General features: G+C 28.9%; 1 non-coding gene across 1 annotated transcript; it reads right to left on the bottom strand.

The window, feature by feature from the left end:
* Window positions 1-725: 725 nt before the first annotated feature.
* Window positions 726-832, bottom strand: LOC126007560 (U6 spliceosomal RNA). Its single transcript, XR_007495109.1, has one exon. It is a non-coding gene; the product is annotated as a U6 spliceosomal RNA (small nuclear RNA).
* Between the last annotated feature and the right edge of the window lie 9631 nt (window positions 833-10463).

The following is a 10463-nucleotide window of genomic DNA, read 5'->3' as shown; positions in this document are numbered from 1 at the left end:
CCTGAAAAATCCAGTTTCAGATCAAGGACTATAGGACTATCCTCCCTTGGATAATTCATCTGGGATCAAAGGGCAGACAGATGAGGAGTGAATTTAAATTTTTTAAACCTCATAATTTAAAAAATAATTAGTCACCTCATTGTAAGTAGTTTCTTAAAAAATAGGTGCATAGATTATTTTATAATTATACTTACAGGAGACAAATATTAAAAATAAATTTATTTGGAAAATTGAAAAGAAAAATAAGCGTATTTACCCAAGACTGCACAGCTAAGGGTTCCCACTGGGAGAAGGATGACAAATATCATCAACTTCAATATCAAAGAAGATAGGAAGTACTTATTTTAATATATTACAAATGTATCTTATCTGCCTTCAATATGGTTTAAAAAATTCAATATCTGCTCAGAAACTGTGAAGTATTAAAAATTTATTCTAAAAATTCAATATAAAATATATAAAGAAAATTAATGCTGAAGATAATATATACATGCATATTCATGTAGATTTATTGCATCCAGGAATGAAAAACAAAAAAAGATATTTTGGCTTTTGGGCCACACCCAGTGACTCTCAGCGGTTACTCCTAGCTATGCACTCAGAAATTGCTCTTGGCTGGAGGACCATATGGGACATTGGGGGATCGAACCGAGGTCCATCCTAGGTTAGCACAAGCAAGGCCCTACCTCTTGCACCATAGCTCTGGTCCCCAGAAAAATATTTTTTTAATTATGGAACTCTTCACAATTTTCTTTGTCATCCTTACTCTGTTATCATACTAATCTTCTCTGTATAATTCCAATTTTAGTACATGTGCTGCTGAAGCAAGCACTAGAAATGGAAAAATTTTATGTCATATTTATAAAACAATACAATAGTTAAAATAAATTATTTATGTTTTAGAAATATTTAAAGTTTTAGAATACTTTGTTTTTAATTTTTGGGCCATACCTGGTGACACTCAGGGGTTACTCCTGGCTCTGCACTCAGAAATAGCTCCTGGCTTGGGGGAACTATATGGGATACCAGGGGATCAAACCACAGCTTGTTCTAGGTTAGCGCATGCAAGGCAACACCCTATCACCTGCACCACCTCTCTGGCCCCAAAATTTTAGAAGATTATCACAATATGTAATACAGATATGATTTATAAATTTATTTTGTATGTAGATATATATATAAATATTTATATGAATATATATAAATACTTTACAGACACATTGACTTATATTTTCATTTTAACATTAGTTTCAATTTTCATGGATAAATAAAATATACACAAAATATATATTCTTTAAAAATAACTACTATAGACACGGTTAGTCCATTGTTTTATTTTTGACAACTCACTTTGCTAAGCCAATGTATAATTTATACACTTATCTATACACCCAGAAATTAAATTAAAGATATGAAAATGGAAGTAATGAATTGGAACTAGAATTGCAAAAGACAGATAGGATGAAAAATACTCACTTAAGAAAAATATAACTGTTCATGTCAAAATATATTACAAAAATAGAATTCTATATATGGATCTAAAAGATCAGTGAGGAGTATGAAGCTTTAAAAACTAAATCACATAGCATAGTTTTATGTAGTCTTGTATATATTTGTATAAGACAGAAAATTATAAAGAAGTAGAAAATTAATGTTTAGGTTTTCTATTATGAGTATTTATTTACTTTTAATAAAATAAGAATTACTTTAAAATTTAGAAACACCAGGAATACATGAGTAGCACAGAAAGAAATCCTTGCACCCATATATTTCCCTGAGACCTTTAAGAAGTGATTCCTGAATTCAAAGTCAGGAATAAGCACTGAATACTATAGAGTGTGACAACATGTTTAACATTTTAAGTTAAGAAAATTTAAAAAATATATTTTGGGTTCATCAAATATGCATTATAACTTTTACTAAATTAAAACTTTCTTAAAACAATAAAGTCCTTAATATATATTCTCCCTTACTTGCAAATGTCAGTTGAATTTAATACAATATATTTTTTGAAATACTAAAACTAAAAGCAGAGTAACATGTTATGGCAAAATTTAAGAACAGAAATTGTAGAATCAAAAAAATGTGAGTTCAAAACACTACTATTTTTATAGGTATTTATTTTTGAAAACTATTTTAGGATGCATGAACAATATTGTAATAGTAGTAAAGATCATGCCATTGAATAAAAATAGATAACTTTTATAAAGATAACATTTATATATAGCATGCTATTTTATGGCTACCCAACTATGTACTTCTTGTTTTTTATATCTTGTATACAAACTATTTTATCAGGTATGTGTAATTATGAAAATGCAGAATTCAATGGTACCTTTAAAAATAATATGACTATAAGGGGGAAGGTTCACATATCTTAGATACTAAATAGCGGGGAGCTGCTTTTATAGTTTGTAATATTCTGTAGAAATAATGCATAAATTTGGATTGGTTGTGTTATGAAAATAATACAAATTTTGCCCAAATTTGGCTACAAGTTGTGTATGTGAGATAATAAAATAGATAACAAATGACAATTTAAAATATTCAAGTATGTATCTAATATTAATATAATCCTTTCAAGAGATTTTCACCAATGCTAGTTCATAATAAATACTAGTTGATCCTCAATAGCATAGATTTGGTAGTGAAAACATATTAAGCAAACCATTTTCATAATGATTTATTTTATTTGTTTTCATTGTGTTAACTATAGTACAATCCATTACTATCAGCAATCATTATACCCTTTAAAGGTTGGAGATAAGAGTTCTTCCAATATTCATATATATATATATATATATATACATATATATATATATTAAAATTACACTAAGTAACTATGAAACAGTTTCCCTTCCAATATGTTACATTTTATTTTGCATAATGAGTCTACAATTTCATGTAATTACTAGGTAAAAATTACAGAGAAAATTTTGTAATTTTTAGCAATCTATTAATATTAAAAGACATTTATTTTAATGATTTATCTTAATGTCAAGAGGAGAAAAATGAGAGTAAAGACAATGAATTGCGTGGCATAATATATTTGGTGCTATACCTGGTGGTTTTCTGGCTTACTCCTGGATCAGTGTCCAAAGATCAATTCTGGCAGATTTTAGAAAGTGTATCAGGTGCCAGAGAGTTTAACCTGTGAAATGAAAGACAAGATCTTTAACTCTCATATTTTCTGGCATTTCTATTATTTTATTTTAAATCGAAACAATACCATAAAATACCAGGTGATCTTGGCAAAAACCATTTCATAATTGGAACTGCAATGGTAATTATGAGAAGAGAGCTCAAGGGAACATAATCAAAAATAGAATAGACAGTGTGGTGATGATATTCATAAACAAAAGAGATGAGGATTAGGAGGACCACTCCATGGTAGAAAGCTTGCAACAAAAGAAGAGAATGAATGAAGTTAGAGTAGAGAGGGGTCTAATACAAAAGGAACCATCAAGGAACCACTTCATTTGCAGTAGTGCAAATTATAATATCAAAAAACAAAGAGAGAGAGAAATCATTATCAAATCTTTATTATTAAAATATGAATGACAAAAATAATATAAAGCATATGTAAAGATTCAGTAAGAATTTTAAAATGGTTTTATTTTTGAAAATTTGGTTATTAAATTTTAAAAATTTCTAATCTTTCAACCTTTAATCTTCTTAAACATTTTGCTTGCAATCAGTGATAATTTAAGACCTTCAGTACATGATGACACATGCCCTTATGTCATAAGATAAATGATATTACTAGTCAAGCCATCTCTCCTGGTATAGATTTGTTAATATAAAACTGTCCTGAAATTATTCCATTCACAAAAATGATGTGCTTCTGATGATCTGAAATGTATTTAAGTAAAGCCAATTTAATTAGACACTATTTGGGGTGTAAAAAAAGTAAAATTTTAATTACTAATACTCTAAGTATGCCAAATAAAGGATTCACATTTTTCTTTTAAATTATTGCTACAAGTAGTCTATTCTCAGCATATTTTATGAATATAGATTAACAATCCCATGAAATTGTACCTCAATGAACTCAATTTAGAAATATCCTTAGACTGTGCAAGGAAGGCAATACAATCTCATGTAGAAAAAAAGCAATATTCTTAAATATCAGTGATTTTACAATGATCATTCACAATTAGTAAATGTACTATGCTTATTTATTATTATTTTATTATAACTTTATCATTTTTATATTGGCTTCTTGACCACATCCTGGAATGCTTAGGGCCCACTTCTGGCTAGGTACTCAGAGATTAATCTTAGCAATACTAGAGACACCATATGTAGTGTCTTAGATTGAGTCTGTGACTGTGTGCCTGGTATCTTTTTTTACCACTGTATCTTTAGCCAGTGCACCTTCTTTATCATTATTTTCTAATGTATATTTGAAAGTTAAAATTATTTTAAATCATTGCTTTAACAACCTATATATTCATTACTAGTTAAACTTATATGTCATTTTCTTAAATGTGATTTTAAGAAATATAATATGGAATACAATTTAAAAAATGAACACAAAAATTTATGGTGCTAGATGAATTGCTTGGTTGTTTAAAATGACCATAGTGCTGCATATCTAACCATTCTAGTTAAGATTTTTATCTCTTAATATAAATCTTAATAAATTTTAAAATATAATTTATATTTTATTTTCCAAAAGATTATTTATCTTTACATATCTGCATAGTATTCAACTATTTCTAAACAACAATTAGTTTACACCAAACTATAATACTAATATTTATAATGCCAAAACTATCAATTCCATTAATATTAATATATAGTGCCACTATTAGAGTTATAAATAAATGGTTCCTTGTATAAGAAAAAATATCATGGCTTCCATTTTTCCAAGCAGTTGTGAAGTATTTCATTGCGTAGAGGTACCACTCTTTATCCACTCATCTGTTCAGGGACACCTGTGAGTTGTTTCCAGATTTCGGCTATTTTGAATAACGCTTCTATGAACATAGGGGTGCAGGTGACTTTCCTAAACAGTGTTTTTCAGCTGTTAGGATATATTCCCAGGAGTGGTATTTCTGGGTCATATGGGAGCTCAAATTTTAGTTGTTGATGAGTGCTCATATTGTTTTCAAAATAGGCTAGACATCGATATTTCCACTAGCAGGGAATGAGATCCGCTTTCTTGTTGCATCAACACCAGCCCTGCTTGTTCTTGTTTTTGTTGTTGTTGTTGTTGTTATTTATTTATTTATTTTTTAGTTTTTGGGTCACACCCGGCAGCGCTCAGCGGTTACTCCTTGGCTCCACTCTAAGAAATCGCTCCTGGCAGGCTCAGGGGCTCATATAGGATGCTGGGATTAGAACCAATGATCTTCTGCATGCAAGGCAAGTGCCTTACCTCCATGCTATCTCTCTGGTCCCTGTTCTTGTTCTTTTTGATGTGTGCCCAGTGTCTATGGTATGAGATGATATATAATTTGCATCTTTTTGATGATGAATTATGTAGAATATATTTCTTATGCCTTTTGCTCATCTGTACTTCCTCTTTAAGGAAATGTTTGTTCATTTCCTCTTCTCATTTGTGGATAGGATTAGATTGTTTTTCTACTAAGCTCTATTTGTGCCTTGTATATTTTGAATATTAATTCTTTATCATATAGGTATTGGGTGAATACATTCTCCCATATCATGAGTAGTCTTTGTATCTTAATTAACATTTCCTTTGAGGTGCAGAAGATTTTAATTTAATGTAGTTTCATTTGTTTATCTTTGATTCCACTTGCTTTGTCAGTGGTGTTTCATCCTTGATGAAGCTTTTAGCTTCAATGACATGGAGTGTTTTACCTACATTTTCTTCTATGAACCTTATGGTTTCAGATTTTATATAAACATCTTTGATCCATTCTGATTTGACTTTTGTAAACAACCTTAAAATTAGTCCAATTTCATTTTTTGGCATAGGGATGATCAATTTTCCAACACCATATTTTGAAGAGCCTTTATTTGTTCCACTTCATCTTTTTTGCTCCTTAACAAAAGATAATTTTATATCTAAGAATTTATCTCAAGATACTCAAGTCTATTTCATGAATCGGAGGAATTGTCTTTAAACCAATAACATGCTGTTTTTATTTCTATTGCTTTATATTTCAGTTTAATGTTGGGAAAGTGATACCTCCCATATTCTTATTTCAAGGTTTCCTTTAGCTATTCTTGGAGTTTATTGTTTTATATGAATTACAGAAGTGTCTTATCTGTATATTTGGAAAAATAGATATCATTATAGGAATTGAATTAAATATGTACAAGGTTATGCAAGTATTGAGCTTTTAATAATGATAATACTCTCAATTCATGAGAAGTAGAAGTGTTTGTACTTCTTTATTTACTCTTTACTTTCTAGAAACAATGCTTTGTAGAGTTCTTTGTATAGGTCTTTCATCACTTTAGTTACATTGATTACTAGATACTAAACTTTCTTAGTCACTATTGTGATTGAAATTAATTTTCAATATCTTGTACTTTTATTTCATTATTTGTAGATAAAAATTCATGGGCTTTTATTTGTATAAACTAGTAGCCTGTCACTTTTCTATACTTATCTATTGTTTCTAAAAGCTTTTTTTGTAGAGACCTTAGGGTTTTCAAAATGTAGTATCATGCTGCAAACAAATACTTAAAAGTTTGACTTCTTCTTTTCCTATATGGGTGCCCATTACCTATTTTTCTTGTCTAATTGCTATGGCAAGGACTTCAAGTACTATATTGAATAGAAGAGGCAAGAATGGGAAAATTTGTCTTTTGTAAGGTTTTAAAAAGAGGGCTTTAACTTGTGCACAAAATGTTTGCTGTGTTCTTATAATAGATGGTTTTTACAATTTTGAGGAAAATTTCTTCTGTTCTCATCTTATTAAGTTTTATCAGAAATGGGTACAGTTCAAATGATTCCTCTGTATCTCTTGATATGATCATGTAAATTATATTATTTTATTGATATGGTATATTGATTGACTTGCATAAGATAAAACACCCTGGCATCACTGAAATAAATCCTACTAAATCATGGTGTATGAACTTTTTGATAAATTGTTAAATATTATTTGCTAATATCTTAATGGCTTCCTGTGCTTGAGTTCACTTCTTTGCTGGAACATTTCAGGTATCATTTGTCATAGAGATAGTATCTTCAACTCTGGGTATTTCTTATTACTTATTTAACTACAACATCTTCATCAAAATAACCTTTAATGATTCTTATATTTTTCCACTTGGATTCATCCCTTTGTTCTCTAATATGCTTTAAATTTCTTTTCAGATTGTTTTCAGACTTTGCTCTTTTTTCTAGTGGTTTCTTTTATATTGTACTTTTTGACATTTTGCTCAGTTTCTGTTAATCTGCTGTTCAGAACTTCTATTGAATTTTATTTAATATTATATAACAGTCTTCATTTGTGCTTATAGTTTTCTCATTTAAGCATTTATACTTGTACTTTGCTGGCTTTGCTGATTACCTGTACCATTGATTCTTTAAGTTCATTTACCTCAAGATAAATGACATTGCTTGAGGATGTATTGAGCTGATTGCTGCTGTTTGAGGCATCTGTGTTATTGTTTTCATTTATTGAGCTTAGTGGACTTCTAAGTGTTTTTTCCATTACATTTGCTGAGCTCCTGTTGTACTATTGGTACTGTGAAATATGGATAAACTTCAAGAGCTGTGGAGCTGAGCCTATTCACATGGTAAGAAGCTGGGTGTGGAAATCTTCATACTCCATTTCAAAAAGGTCTCAGTTGTTAGCAGGGTTTCAATTTATCTACTGTAAATTGAGGTGTCAGCATTTACTTATCACATTTTTACCCACACAATTTTTTATTTGAGTGATGGAATTCTTCTCAATGTGGAATGTGTAGAATCATCCCTGTTTTCTATGCACTGGATAAAAATACACAGTTTAAAACTTGAATATTATTGCCATTGACTTCTTTGATTTTGTTCTAATATATACATATTAATTGCATATTTCATACTTAAAGATCACATTTACACACTATTAGCATGTAGCATATAGTTATCTCTGTCATTTACATGTGGTGCATGAGAGACATTTATAATGTAATATGTGTTTTATATCTTGACAGAAATTCAGATTTCATGTGTATATGCAATTTTCAGAAATTGTAAATTTGTTACACATTTATATGAATTATTGTACATATACTAAAACATTTAGCTGATAGTGACCTAAATGTCTCTATAATCTACTATTATTTAATATTTATATAAGTTAGTAATTACAATACTTTAGAGATAACGCTAATGCTTTAATAATTTAATTTAATGATTAATATAATTAACCATTATAATAATAATTTAATACTTTAACTTATGATTGATGAAAAATTTTATCACTTGACACATTAAGATAGATACTTGTTGACAATCGTGCTGCTGAATACAAATTTCAGTTCACAAGTAATATTTTTTCTTTTCTCTAGTAATGGAAGAGTGAATATTTTAGCTTACAAAATACATGGTTCTGATGTAAATTTCAAATATTTCATCCATACCTACTTTTAATGATGGTTTTCTCAAAACTGTTATTTCTTTAATAAATATTTGCATAAGTATGTAAAAGCCTATTTTCATAAATAAAATTCCAACATTTATTTAAAATAATTATTTAGTTAGAATATTTTTATTAAAATTGCTAGTCATAAAATGTTTGAAAGGACAGTGAAATAAAATGTTAGTAATGAGGAAAAAGGTTTATTTTAATAAAATATTAATAGTATATAATCAAAGTGGCTGACATTTAATGAAGAAAGTTACAGCATAATTAACTAAACTCATGAGAAAATGTTGAAAGCATTTAATACATTTTAAAAGCTATTGCATTAGTTATATTTGAAATATATTTTTCTTTTATTTAAAAATTACAATTTACATACTTTGCTCAGATTTGTAAAATATTTAAAAGTCAAACATAACTATTAAAAAATTGAAAGTCTCAAAAAACAACAAAGGGCTGGAGCTGTAGTGCAGTGGCTGGGCGTTTGCCTTGTTCATGGCTGATCCAAGACAGACCTTTATTTGACCCCTGGCATCCCATATGGCCGCCCAAGCCAGGAGCGATTTCTGAGCATATAGCCAGGAGTGACCCCTGAGTGTCACCAGGCGTGGCCCAAAACAAAAACAAACAAACAAAAAACCCTAAATGTCAGAATACTGTTGTATTAAATGTATAAGGTGAGATCTTTAAAAAATTCACTCATTAAACAACAGACCTTAGGCTATTAATCATATGGCTCTTTAATCATTACTTCAAAATTCTAGCAATATACAAGCTTTTCATATGCAATATACTAATTTATTATTAGGTTTAATAATTTAATTATTATAATTTAAGTATAATTAGTTATCATTTAATAATTTATTATTAGTAGGTTTAATAATTTAAAAATAAATTACAAAGAAAAGAGAACATTGCACAACAGAATAGATAATATATAGAATTAAAATACTTCTGATTTATAAAATAGTTAATGGGCTATGATAATAACATTGATATATTTATTTTTTATTCATAAACTTTTTAGAGAGTTTGTCTTTTATATTTTTAATGTTTATATATTTTTTAAAGCAATAGAACCATATTTACAGTTTACTTCTGGCTTGGGGATCAAACCTGGATTGGCCATGTGAAAAGAAAGCACCCTACTCAGTGAGTTATCATGCTGACCCGTATTTGTCTTTTAAACTATATATTATTTTTCAACTCATCAGAAAATTACATTTACAATACAGAAAATATGGATCAATATGTTTGATATTTCACTTCTAGTTCCCATTGGTTTCTTCATTTTCTTTTTTTTTTTTTTGGTTTTGGGGCCACATTGGGTGATGTTCAGGGGACATTCGGGTAAGGTGGGGACCAAATCTAGGTCTGCTGTATACAAGGTAAGAATCCATGCACTATACTATATCTCTGGCTCTGAACCATGGGTTTCTTGAAATTATTCATTACAAATGAAACTTAAGACAACTAACCAGTGTGTTTGGTGAACACATCTTCAAAATATTAACCCTTATTACTCTTAAGTTGAACATTGTAAATTTATTATTCAACTAAGTGATTGAAGCTTGCAAAATCTTGAATATTTTATGAAGAATTTCAACGATGTTTTCCCCTGCAAAAAATGACTCTCTAGAGAGAACAATATATATATATAATATATATAAAACAATAAACATATAACACTTCATAAAACATAATTAAATACATTTACTTATTGCTAATTTAAAATCTATATTCAATATTTTAGTTGCTTAATAATTATAGAAGTATGCTATACAATAAATAGATGCAGATTTTTGTTTAGTTTTGCTCTGTTTATCTGTGAAGTGCTATGAGAATGATCAAGTTTCTTGAAATTTGTACATAGAAAAATCAAATAGCTTATTTAACTCAAGGTGGAAG

Source organism: Suncus etruscus, chromosome 4, assembly GCF_024139225.1.
Source record: "Suncus etruscus isolate mSunEtr1 chromosome 4, mSunEtr1.pri.cur, whole genome shotgun sequence".
Classification (NCBI taxonomy): domain Eukaryota; kingdom Metazoa; phylum Chordata; class Mammalia; order Eulipotyphla; family Soricidae; genus Suncus; species Suncus etruscus.
The sequence above is the reverse complement of the archived record's forward strand: the minus strand, read 5'-3'. Positions and strand labels throughout refer to the sequence as shown.